Genomic DNA, 13,969 nt, shown 5'->3' with positions numbered 1-13,969 from the left:
AGTATGACCACAACTGAGTGTAACTCCTAGTATCTTTTGTGTTTTATGTTGTTTGTGTTGTGAGTACTTTTCCTTTTACAGGCTTAATACAAGCATATGGTGAGGTTCCAGGTGACTGCACCTGCTTGAACTACCCGCTACATGGGTAACCATTAGTTGTTCTTTTTTGTCTTTCTACAGGACATTGTACTTGTAGCAGACCGCTGTAGGCACACTTAGCCTATCATTTTCACTTTTTTGTAAATACACATCTTTTATTAAAACTAGACGTGAGTAAGGTGGGGAGGTTGTGCCCCCGTCCTGAAGAAGGAGCTTGTCTCCGAAACATGTTGACAACGCACACCAGAGGTCCTGTTCCATAAATCAACAGGTTCGACCTCACACTGCACTTCTTTTAACAGTACCAGCCAGAGTTCGGACTAAAAATGTTTCTTTTACACTCATGTGCCAGGTACTTTTTAATCTCTCACCACATCCCACCACTCACTTATAACAACATACCCCACACACCGCACACCACACATAGTCAATTCTATAAGTGCTCCCGCGTAGCTGCAGGTCGCAGCACGCCGCATCCCGATAGAGGGGTGCGAGGACCCCGATGATGAAGCATGACACCAAGGGGCCTTTTGGTGTGTGAGGGGTATTTTACAGAACACTGAGTGCTTCAACATTCGTTGATCACTCCTCCCCCTTCCTTCCCTTGAGTTGGATTCTCTATGTTTATTTATGGATAAAGGAGCAGCAGGAGAAAGAGTGTCACCCTAATTGGACAGAAGAAAGACAGGGAAGAACCTAGTACTGCTCATATTTTTGCTGATAATTTTGAAAGAACAAATATATTCCAAGACGGAGGAAGGAGGATATTACACGAGGAGAGAGCCCCAATTGGGTGCCAGAGCTCAATTGTATAACCAAGCACCTCGTTATCACACCAAAGAAACAAGATGGGGAGGGGGTGCTCCATGAGTAAGGTGGCCTGAAATTAAGCCAGTAGTACCATACATATCATGAACTACTATCCCCTTTAGAGCTTGATTTGCTCGAAATAGCAAGACTGCAGGAAAAGCTATTAATAAAGAAGAACAGGAAACAAAGAAGGGCAATTCACCTTGTGCTACTCGGACCACACTTGCTAAATCCCATGCTGAAGAGAAACACTTAAACATAAGTACCAACACTTTTAATGGCTCTCCTTTCGTCAAGCTTCATTAGGCCCACATATGGCCATCCACACACTAAGTGCTGAAAGGACAGGGATATCCCTAAAACACATCAATTCCCAATTAATGACAGCTTACAGCAAATAAGCAATTCCTATTGGATCAATGCTATCATGGAGGCAAATGTAAATGCAGATCCTAACTGACTAAATATTACCAAGAATATTGCTAAGGTGACGAAAATGAAAACTACAAAGTTGGTCCACAACCATCTGACCTGGCACAGGGACAGGTCAGAGCCAGTTGTAATATGGGTTTAGAATGTAAAATTACAGAAAAGAGTACACATTGCTGAGTGTGACACTGAAAAGCTATTGGATATCAAAAGGCAAACATGCTCTAAACCGTCTGGATTCCCAAAGAACTGAACATGTATCTTTCCACTTTTAAGATAGCCCTGTACCACATCAGCAGAAGAGAAACAATGGTGTCCAATGCTCCCCAAAGTCGTCCTGCTTCAGCCCTGCATTTAAAATATCTCAGCAATGCTCACCATTAAAAGGCACAGATCAATTTCATTATCATGTACTTTTGCTTCACTTAGACTTACTGCCTGCAAAATGTTTCTTTTCATCGTGTATAATGTGATATACCTGCACGGCATGTTCCTGGGGTGCCAGTCATATAAGACTGGACCTTGTAGGATAACAAAGCACTACCACCACAAAAGGTGGGTTTGTTTTTCTTTCAATACAACCAAGAGTTTCAATGTATACACGGTATAGATTTTTTAGCCTACTGGTTAATGTTTTCCTTTTACAATCATTTGCACAGTCTGGTGCTTGTCAGTGTAATTGTATGCATCTTTGTTTGTCATGGGGTAGCAAGCAGAAGCAAGCTTGAATACAAGTCTTGAAGCTTAAGCAAAGTTTGTCGCTCTTCAAACTCAGAGCACATGGGTGTATCCGGCAAACAGACTTAACCAATGGGCACCTACCTCCTATGCATAATCTAAGTTGCCCAAATAACAAGAGGAGATCAAGATCATATCAAAAGTCCACGCAATCTGATCATTCTGGACTGTGATGCTGACACAAAGAATACCAAGCAAGGAAAACCACGGGGAAAAGCGGTCTGACTGTGCAACACAACTGAAAACAAAGACAAGAGACCCCTCAAGGGACATGAGGCAGAAGGATGTGCAGGTGAACAATCTTGCTTCATGAGGTTAGTGCTTAATATTATTATGCTGCAGCGGTTAAACGTGATAAGATCCGAACATCACAAGAGAAAAAACTCTTTTAAAATGCCTCTGTAGTCTCTCTAGTGTAGAGAAACAGTGTGGGGTGTTCCTATTTGTTTAAAAAGACACTGAACCCACTAGTATATAACTTCACAAGTTAAACGTAGATGTAGTTGGAGTTGCAATGAGCTCCTGCATTATAAAGATCTATGTTTCAGCCATAAATGATAGCCAGTTAGGTCAGATGGCTTTCTTCAGGATCAGTATATTATGAGGATCCCTAGTTGAATTATGCATGGGACTGAACACTTCTTGTGCAGTCAAATAGTTTATGTGTGTGCATTGTTTCTGGGTTTTGCTGTGCAGGTCTTATGGCTCAAATCAATAATAAGGAACTTCCTCAGGGGTACATCTGAAAAAAATCAAAAGGACTAATGGCCACATGCATCATCCCAAATGCAAAAATCGCAATTTAAGGAATCGCAAAATTTGTGATTACTTAAATTGTGATTGCATTTAAGGAATTGCAAATTGCAATTCCTTAAATGCAATGCTAAAGCAAAAAAAAATAGCGATTTCGCAACTATGAAACGCAAATTACCGTCAATCTAAAGTTGATGGTAATTTGTGATTTCTTTGAAAAATAGACCAAAGTGCATTTTTCAAAGTCCCATGTTACACACATGCCCTTGTGGCATGTGTGTGCGCAACATGTGGATAAATTGTAATTTCAGGGGTGCAACAGGGTGTCCTTATGGCACCCTTGCACCTCGCAAATTGCGCATGCAATTCCCATTCATTCCTAGGGGCCTGTAGACCCCTAGGAATGAATGGGACTCAATTCCTAAATTGCGACTCGCAATTTGCGAGTCGCAATTAAGGATTGTGTGGGAATCGCAAAAATGTTTGTGATTCTTACATGCATAGCAATTGCGATTCTTTAATTGCGATTTCTTAATAATCGCAATTGGCTTTTTTGAAGCATGTGCACCTAAATTACTAATCATTACGTAATACAACATATGCTTGTGGTCATTTGTGATAAGCACTGCACTCATCTCTCTAAGTGAAAACCACATACAATTTCTTATTTAATAGTATTTCTAACTTTCTCATGAAAAACGGGGCCTCTAAAGTGCCCTCGTGTTCGAGTGAAAACAAACTGCAGTGAATAAAACATGCTTGCATGCATCTGTCAACTGTCCAACAGTGCTTTACTGTTGGGACTCTACTGCCTCATAGAATTTTAGAGGTGGGCGGACCCATCTGCCACACTCTGGAGGGGAGGAAATACAAAGAATCAAAGTTGAAGTGACTGTCATTCTCTGGACCCAAAGTCCTTGGGGTCATTTTCCACGTGATATTTAGAAAAAGGTCTAAATGTTGGCTTTTTGTTGAGTCTGAATCTCATAATATGAATGTAAAAAATCTATGCAGTTGTTAATCATTATGTATCATTTGTTTCACATGATCAAAATGGAGTAGTGGGTTATTACCATTGGCCAAAATAGTATTACTGACGGGGTGTACTTCCCTACTGTGCTAAGCACTATTATGATGGAATAAGATGATGTTATTAAGCATAGCTGCCCTACATTATTACTGACAGCCCACCTAAAATTCACTAGTTGTTGTAAATATTGCCCCAAGGGTATTATCATTTAAACCGTCTTGGTAGGTTGATAGCCAATGGATCCATCGTTGTTCTTTCCAAATATCACTCTTTCAGGATTTTTTTACACTGCTATCCAGTTGTTCAATTACTAACCATTTCAACTCATTCAAAGCGATGCTCAGAAGCCTGCAGCCAGTGCACTTAAATGCCAGTGCGCCAAATATCAAAGCTGTGTAGTGTTCAATTCACCTCATGCCTCTTTAATCGAGTGCCATGCACACCCTCCCCCTTTACCTCACTCTTGTAGGTTTCTGATTTTTCCATTTGAGAAACTTTTTCCATCTTTTTCTTCCTTTGTCTTTCCGTTTTTCCCTCAGTAAATGTCTGGTGCAAAAAAATAAGTAATGGTCCCCAAAAATAAGTGCCGGTGGCCTCTACAACAACTAACTGGCTCAAATTAAGCACTGAACTCATTTGCGGTCTGTCCCTCTGTTAAATAATGATGTGGCACTTTTGTAGTTGTCCTTTTGCATTGTATATTGCTACGTTGTTCGCATATCCATGTCTTCACCTTCCTTCCAGTCATTCTAATATAACGAAGGTCACAAGGGCAGGTGATCATGTAAATGACCTGCATGGAATGAACAATTGGGGGGTTTCCGGATAGTCCACGTGGTGGGAAGCTGTAAAAAACAGTGTTTTAGCAGCAGTCGTAGGGTGACAAATGCTACAGTGGTCGCACATTTAATGACCAGTTATGACGGGAAGACCACACTGACTGAGAACAGTGTCCAGCACATTGTTGGTTCTTCTTGGCCTTGTATGGACGAGGGCACAGTTCAAACTCCTGGCTCATTTACAGGAAAATATGGGGGGTTTCCCGTTTGAGGGTTCAAGTGTTTAAGATGCGCCAGTTCTAGTTGATGATCTTCTCAACATTTGATGCTATACTGAAGATAGTGACACAGGTTAGCCTAATCTCGTCATCATCTTTCGAGGTGGTTTCTAATAGTGCTTCCCTGCTTTGAATCCTGGAACTCTTCCGTCTTTTGCATCGGTCTTTCTTTTAAAGGTCTAGAATGAAAGCGGTCATAATTCAGCAGATTGTTCTTTTTCTGCTGATTTATGGTAGTAACTTTATGTAGCGCATTTACCTCCGTGAATATTCTGACGTTTAGCAATGGAAGGGACTCTGCATATTATGTGTGAATTTCAGGTTTGTATCAAAACTATTAGCCTGCAAATAAAGGGAAGGTTAGAATCAACACCCCCAGTCCTTACAACTAGGACATTATCTATAAATCAATTCCATGTTAATACGCTGCCTCTGAAAGTTTTGGAGGGGTTCAAGATGAATTTCTTCTCAAAGTCATAGATGTATAGTTCGGACACACTCAGGGCAAATGTCCTTCCCAGGAAGTCCCATGCATTTGCAAGTATAAGGTACTATACGTTTATGTTTTTAATCTTGCCAAAAGTTCCTGCAATAAAATTCTAAAGAGAAGGGATACCAGCAGAAAATTTTAAACACAAGCCTTTGCAATGCAATAGGTCTCACATTTACGAGAGTTTAAGCTATTGGCATTATAAATGACAATGCCAATAGCTTAAACTCGCGTAAATGTGAGATCTATTGGATTGCAAATGTTAGTTTAACTTTAAAACTGAGCGCAGCGCCGCTTCAAGGACACCGTGCTTAGTTTCTTTTTTTTTTACTTGAACACTACGCGCGGTGTCGTTGAAGTGGGCGCACGCTGAGTGTTAAAGTAAAAAAATATATATAAAGAAACCGAGCACGGTGTCCTACAAGCGGTGCCGCGCTCAGATTTAAAGTAAAAAAAATAAAATAAACAGAGAGCGGTGTCACAGAAGTGGATGCCGCGCTCAACATGAAAAATTAATAAAATAAAAATTTTGAATAATCGCGGTGTCACTAAAGCGGGAGCCACGATCATTATGCAAATTCATGAAAAACCAGCCAACATTGTCCCCATCAGTGCCAATAACAAAAATAGGGCTCACCCCCTAGGTAAAGGTCGCCGTGTAGCTGCCAAGTGAAAGGTCCAGTCGTTATGGGCCGTAACAAATGGAGACAAGGCGGTACCAAGGTGGGAAGAACAATCCCATTTACGAATCAGAAGCCACCCCTTAAGAAGGACAATGACACAAAGCCAATGACAAATATGGGCGGAGAGTGGGAGACACTTCATCAACATACACTAATACAGCATGCCTCGCAGAGCGAGCAGCGCATGAGTGCTGCCACCAGGCTCGACCTAACAAGATCCTTCAATAATACTAGCAAAGAGCTCTGCTATTATTCAGCGTAGATCCCCCCTAGATACAAACGGTATCTTGGGTGAGGACCCAAGGATAAAGTATGCCACAAGCGATACTAGTGTGTGCAGGTCCTTTTAAACAAACAGACACATCCACCACTGTTTCTTTGCACTAGAAAGGCATTTTATAGCAAGTTTGCTCTCTTGTGATGATTGGATTTGATATAATTGGAAGTGAAGAGAACCTGTATACGTATCACTCTCGTTTGGTTTGATTACGGTTGCAAGTGATGATAAACACCACTTGTAGGACAGAAAAAACCTTCATCAAACATCGCTAGACTACTAAAAAGTGTAATTTTCCATGGCATGTGCCTAACATCTGATTTATGCATGGGCTCAAATGGAGGCATATACATTTAGTCAGTACAAGATGGAGTAGCAGGTCTCCTGATATGAGTTTTACCTTTATGAAAGAAGTGATAAACAAACAGAAGAGTTCTTTCTGGGTCATGTCCTGTGTGTCTGAATTTGAGGTAAAATGTTCCCAACACCAGGCATATCTTAAAGAATGGCATCTCTGCTTCCTTCAATCTGAAGGCAGGCTAAGATTGCAGTGCTGAAGAGTTTTGGATGCCAGGGAGCCAACCTCAGGAACATCAGGCTGGAAAGCAGGCCACGTCAACAAAGCAGCAACCACCATGGTCATGTCTATAAAGCAGCATCTAATGTGGTGAAAGACAGAGTACCAGCCCAAGTGAGACCAGATAGGGTAAATTGCAGGTATCCTGGTCAACTAGAGAAAATAATAGAAAAAGTGCAAAGGAATTTTCCTGATTAGTTAACCACAAGAATTTTCCTCACATACGTTTATTGTGGAAACCTAAAGTAAAGAGTCCTTGTCTCAAGATCTACATTTAACTTAAATCAATCAGGAGTTTGTATAGCTGGGCTACTCACCGTGGGGTCTCAAGGCACGGAGGTGGGGTGGTGGGCTGCTGATCAGTCTGGGTGTGGAGGTTCAGTCGAGGAGCCAGGTCTTGAGGTCCTTCCTGAATTGGGTCAAAGATGCGGAATGCTGGAGATGGAGGGGCAGTGTGTTTCAGATCTTGGTGGCGAGGTAGGAGAAGAATCTTCCTCCGGCTCTGGTCTTATGAATCAGTGGGACGAAAGCCAGGGCGAGTTGGGCAGAGCGGAGTTGTCTGGGAGGTGTGCGGAATGTGATTTGGTGGTTCAGATATTCTGGTCCTGGGTCGTGTAGAGCTTTGTAGGCATGTGTGAGGAGCTTGAAGGTGATTCTCTTGTTGATTGGGAGCCGGTGGAGCTGTCGGAGGTGTTGTGTTATGTGGCTGCAGCGGGGGATGTTGAGGACCAGCCTGGGTGCAGAATTTTGGACATTCTATAGTTTCCTGAGCTGTTCCTGGGTGGCGCCGGAGTGGAGTGTGTTGCTATAGTCAAATCTGCTGGTGATGAGTGCGTGGGAGACCGTCTTCATAACAGTGGATAAACTCTTGTTACTCTCTGCTTCCTGGTGTGAAAGATTGTTGTTTTGCACGTTTGAAGTACAACTGAATTTTAACAAATAAGGAATGCTAGTCTCTCATGCAACAAAAACCCTATGACTATAAGTGATATTGTTGTGTGAATGTGAAGGGTTAAGAAGTGGCCCTATAATGGCAGTTGGAACAATTTAGCCCAAAACATTTTAATATCTAATTAATAGCAGCTTTATTTTTTAACAGGCCTTCATTCCATATTGGTCACCTGCTCCTGAATTGGCTTTCCTCCCTATGTATGATTTCACGGGAAGCTCACATGGGCTGGTAAAACAGTCTCAAAAAGACACATAATTGCACTGAATTTAGGCAACTTTAACTAGCTATACTCTGCCACACTTCATCAATGAAAACAAAAAAACATTTTACAAAAATACAGGGATGCAATTAGCATATACTTTGGCATTTAAAAATTTCTCCCTATGCTATGTAAATTGGAGTGGAGTGAAGTAGAGTGGGGTGGAATAGGGTGCACTGGGTTGGAGTGGGTTGAGGTACAGGGGTGGATTGGACTGGAGTAGATTGGGAAGGATTGGATTGGGTAGCGAGGTTTGGATTGAGTAGGGTGGGGTGGACTGGAGTGGGTGGACTGGATGGGGTGGACTGGATTGGCATGCTGTAGACTGAAATGGGGTGAGTTGAATTGGATTAGGGTGGATTGGAGGGGATTGGTTTGAGGTGGAGTAGATTAGAGTAGAGTGGTTTGGAGTGAGTTGAATTAGAGTGGAGTGGAAGGGGATGGATCGGGGTGGATTAGATTGAGGTGGATTAGATTGAGGTGGATTGGAGTGGGTGGATTGGAGTGTGGTGGGCAAGGTCAATTGCATTGGAGTGAGGTGTAATGGATGGGGTGGATTAGATTGGAGTGGAATGAAATGGGATGTGGTGGATTTGTTTGATTGGGGTAGGGTGAGATGGACTGGAGTGAGGTAGATTGGATTTGGCGGGATTGGGTTGGCATAGGGTGGATTGGGTTGGCGTAGGGTGGAATCGATTGGAGTGGGGTAGATTGGATTGGAATGTGGCGAGTTGGATTGGATTGGATTGAGGTGAGGTGAGGTGCATTGGACTGGAGTGGGGTGAACTACAGTGGGGCAGATTATTTTGGATTTGGGTGGGGCTAATTGTTTTGGATTTGAGTACAGCAGATTGTTTTGGGTTGGAGTAGGGCGGATTGTTTTGGATAGAAGTGGGGCAGCTTGTTTTGGATTGGTGTGGAGCAGATTTGTTAGGATTAGAGTAAAATGGGTTGTAGTGTACTGGGAGTGTATTGGGGAGGGAGTGGGGTGGATTGGGAGAGGTGGATAGGATTGGAGTGGGGTAGATTGGATTGCATTGGACTGGACTGGATTAGAGTAGATTCGTTTGGAGCGGGGTGAATTGGGATAGTGCGGGGTGAATTGGGATAGTGTGGGGTGAATTGGGAAAGAGTTGGGTGAATTGGGAAAGAGTGGGGTGAATTGGGATAGAGTGGGGTGCGTTGGGATAGAGTGGGGTGCGTTGGGATAGAGTGGGGTGCTTTGGGATAGAGTGGGGTGCGTTGGGATAGAGTGGGGTGCGTTGGGATAGAGTGGGGTGCGTTCGGATAGAGTGGGGTGCGTTGGGATAGAGTGGGGTGCGTTGGGATAGAGTGGGGTGCGTTGGGATAGAGTGGGGTGCGTTGGGATAGAGTGGGGTGCGTTGGGATAGAGTGGGGTGCGTTGGGATAGAGTGGGATCCGTTGGGATAGAGTGGGATCTGTTGGGATAGAGTGGGACCTGTTGGGATAGAGGGGGATCCGTTGGGATAGAGTGGGTTGAGTTGGGATAGAGTGGGATCCATTGGGAAAGAGTGGGATCCATTGGGATAGAGTGGGATCCGTTGGGATAGAGTGGGATCCGTAGGGATAGAGTGGGATCCGTAGGGATAGAGTGAGATCCGTAGGGATAGAGTGGGATCCGTTGGAATAGAGTGGGATCCGTTGGAATAGAGTGGGGTGAGTTGGAATAGAGTGGGTTGAGTTGGGATGTAGAGTGTGAATTCGGGTGAGGTGAATTGAGGCAGATAGGAGTGGGGCAGATTGGAATGGGGCAGATTGGATTGGAGTGGATTGGAGTGGCTGATTGGAGTGGGCAGATTATTGTGGAGTGTGGCAGACTGGGGTGGGGCAGATTGTTTTGGACTGGAGTGGGGCAGATTGTTTTGGACTGGAGCAGTGTGGACTGCATTGGGCAGATTGTTTTGGATTGGATTGGATTGTGGCAGATTGGAGTGGAGCACATTGTTTTGGATTGTAGTCAGGCAGGTTGTTTTGAACTGGAGTGGGGCAGATTGTTTTAAACTGGATTGGGGCAGATTGTTTTAAACTGGATTGGGGCTGATTGTTATGGATTAGAGTGGGCAGGTTGTTTTGGATTGGTGTGTGGCAGATTGTTTTGAATTGGAATGGGGCAGATAGGAATGGGTAAGATTGTTTTCGATTGGAATGGGTGAGATTGTTTTGGATTGGAGTGGGGCAGATTGTTCTGGAATGGAGTGGGGCAGATTGCTTAGAGTGTAGTGATTGTTTTGGATTGGAGTAGGGCACATTGGAGTACAGATGTTTGGAGTAGGGCAAAGTGTTTTGTATTTGAGTGGGGCAGATTGTTTCGAATTGGAGTGGGGTACATTGGAATGAGGTAGGCTGGCAGGATTGGAGTGTGGTAGATTGGAGTAGATTCGATTGGGGTGAGTGGTTTGGATTGAAGTGGGGTGGATTGGTGTGTTGTGAGGTAGGGTGGATTGGAGTGGACTGGAGTGGGGCAGATTGGAGTGAGGTGGACTGGGTGTACTGCATGATTATGTGTTAAAGCACCATTTCAGAAAATATAAGAACATAAGAAAGAAACAATGCCACTTTGCAGTAACATAATCCACATTGTTTGACACCAGCACCCACAGTCAAAAGCAAAAGAAAACATGAGTGCAAAGTGAGTAAAGAAGATTCAGCAAAATTAAAGAAAGTTAACAACAGACAATACATCTTTGCAATTTTATTAGTCTGGCTGGGCAGGTTTTTGCAGTCACATGCCTTCTGTTTGCATAGCACTAAAAGTTAAAAAGAACAAAATAGTACCTCAATCACTTCGGAAGCAGCGGACGGGCCCTGATTAAGTTGAATCAAACAGTGCTATGTACCTGCTCCACAGAGAGGAACGGAAATTACCTTAGGCCTGCCTTGACGTATTACAAGGGTGTAAAGAAATGGTAAGCAATGGGGGTGCTACAAGCCCTTTCTGCATATAAGAGTGTCTCTTACTAGGCTTGACCCTAAAAAAGCTGTGACAGAATGATGAATGGAGGACTCTGAGAAAGCTGCACCGACTATATTATCAAAACAAATAAGAAGAAGAAAAATAGAAGAGAAGATGACAGAAGGAAAAGCAATGTTTCCTGATGTGGGGACTTGGATCAGGTAGTGTTTGTTAAGCAGAACTACTGTAGTTCTTCTTTCGTGCAAAAGAACCATTTTGATTATCTGACCAGGTGCTGATATTAAATTTGTGGTGCTAATAATATCAATAACAACGACGCTGAAGGCAATACAAGCATTTTATACTGCAACTTGGATGAAAATAAAGGAGGGCGCCAATCCTGTATATAAGCAAACATCTGCAAATATCGGGAGTCCAAAACAGGTGAATATTTTAGGATGCTTGTTATGCAACCACCAACTAACTGCGATGTACATGCGTTGTCTAATCAGTGAACAAAAGCGTGCCGGTGCCCGAAGCTCTGCTAAGAAGTCATTGGCTGGTTGAATTAAATGTTGGTGAGCTGAATACCAAGGCTGGCATTCTTTAATCCACTACCATACACTCCCTGACCCTATTTCTCACTTTTGCAGGTTTGTGCTTTCTCCCTTTGTGGTAGTGTTGCGGTCTTTCTCTTCCGTCATCTTTCCTATGTGTGTGTTTTTCCCTCTCCTGCCATCGGTAAATATGTGATGCAGGCAAAAATAAGTGCCATTGGTCCCTTCCGACAGCCACAAGCTCAAATTAAACACTGTGTACAGGAACCTGGCAAAACTCGGTTTAGTGCATAAAAGTTCCTGTCAAAGCCTGCAGCCAGCAAGAGGCAGCACTGCAATATGGTGGTGCTGCAGTTCTTCTAGAAAAGACAAGTGTTGGCTTTCAGCAGATGCTGACAGACTAGGGCAACTACAACTTCAAACCAAGGATTGGCAAAGCTAATAGGTCTCACCTATGAGAGCTATTAGCTTTGCTAATGTTTTTTTAGCCGTGTGCATGGCTAAAAGTTAGGGAAAAAGGGCTTCGACGCAGCCAGTGATGGCTGCATCACACACCCTTTTTTATTGTGGCGTAGGAGGGACAGTGGGTGGGGAAAAGCAACAAAACAGGGTGCGTAGGCAAGCAACAACCAATGGGGATCGGGGTCAAGCAATAAAATGGGCATGCAACAAACAAAGCAAAATAAAGGGCAAGCAACAGTGTGGGATCTGAGGGCGAGCAACAAACAAGGCCGGACAGGGGCAAGCAACAAACTAGGCAGGCCGGGGGCAAGCAACAAACAATAAGTGATGGGGGTTGGGGGGGGGGCAAGCAACAGCAAACACGGAGCAAGCAAACAACATCAAGGGATGGGATTTAGCAACAAAATGCAGCATAGGGGCTAGCAACAACACAGGACTGGACAAACAGCAAATCGCAGAAGGAGGAGCAAGCAACAAAATGCAGGATGTGAGTTGTCAAGCAACGAACAATGCAGGATAAGGACAAGCAACAAACAACGTGCAACGGGGTAAGCAATAATGTGGGCTGGGGCAAGTAACAAAACGTGCAAAAGTGCATGCAACACAGAGCACAATAGAGGGCAGGAAGGTATGCAACATGACTGAGCACAATGTAGTGTGGGTTGGGTTGCAAGCAACAACACTTAGCAACAGATGAAGAAACAACATGTAGCATAATGGAGGGAGAGTGTGGGGCACAGACCATAATGGAGGGGGCAAGCAACAACACAGAAGGCGAAAGGGGACAAGCAACAACACAGAAAACAGGTGGGGGAAAGCAATAAAACTGAGGGGAACAATAGCATATGGCTAAAAGAACGGCAAAAGGGGGCAGGGGGAAAGCAAGAAGTTCTTCAAATAAAAGAAAAAGTAGCTTCCACTGAAATCGCAAGCAATGGAAGGAACTAAGTGCCCAGGCCACATTTCAGGTGAGAGACAAATGCGTGAAGAAGAGGTGAAGCCGGTGAGTGCTGACCCAAGGAAAGCAAGGACATGAGCGTGACAATGAATCCAATCAACGGTAAGCCCTCTGTTGGCTAACAAAATGTCTTGCAAGCAACAGCACATTTACAGTCTCAGGCAAGACCTAAATAAGCTGGCTCGGATGTAGATAAAACTAAAATAATAGCGTACAGGTGTAAAATAAAGAAACTAGGGAGTTGGTATTTAGAGAGATATGCAATAGAATGAGCAGCAGTACATAAATATTTAGGATGCGGTTACAAAAAAGGAGTTGATACCAGCAATACCTTTCTTCCCTAAAATCTAAAGGTACATCTCTGTCTGCAATATCCTTTGATTCAATTGGTCAAAGAACTCACTGGGACTTTCATGAGTACCAAAAAAACATAATGGATGTGAAATTGAGGAACACTTTACAGGAATAATGCCTATTCAGGCAAGCTTTCCACTTGGTATGATATAGCAATCATTAGGCCTAATAAAAATAAAGCTGAACAATGTGAGATAATTCTTAGCCACCTGTTTCCGCATAAACGTACCATTCAGTGGTACGCTAACATATATTTGGTATGGAAGGAGATTACATCATCAAGGCCCCTTTGATCCATCTCTGGGTTAAATATTTGAAGAAGGCCTTGACAAATCTTTGCCTCAAACATACTAAAGCAGTTGAGAGAGATTTCTAGGCCTTTCTAGGAAATGACAGGCCTGGCTGTATTTAAATTCTAAAATTCTAGCTATACCCAACCCTATGTCAATTTCCCTGCAACAATGGTGATGAAATTGAACCTAATCATGTTAAGTTTTCAAGTTCCGTTAGACCCGCTTATAATGAGATAAATAAGACTATCATACAATTCCTCACGGGCATTGATTAGGA

General features: G+C 43.3%; 1 protein-coding gene across 1 annotated transcript in view; it reads right to left on the bottom strand.

Moving 5' to 3' along the window:
* Positions 1-13,969, bottom strand: part of NFXL1 (nuclear transcription factor, X-box binding like 1) — a 680,877-nt gene that overhangs the window by 535,607 nt on the left and 131,301 nt on the right. The window lies entirely within an intron of this gene.

The sequence above is a fragment of the Lissotriton vulgaris genome, chromosome 3_1, assembly GCF_964263255.1.
Source record: "Lissotriton vulgaris chromosome 3_1, aLisVul1.2, whole genome shotgun sequence".
Lineage (NCBI taxonomy): Eukaryota > Metazoa > Chordata > Amphibia > Caudata > Salamandridae > Lissotriton > Lissotriton vulgaris.
The sequence above is the reverse complement of the archived record's forward strand: the minus strand, read 5'-3'. Positions and strand labels throughout refer to the sequence as shown.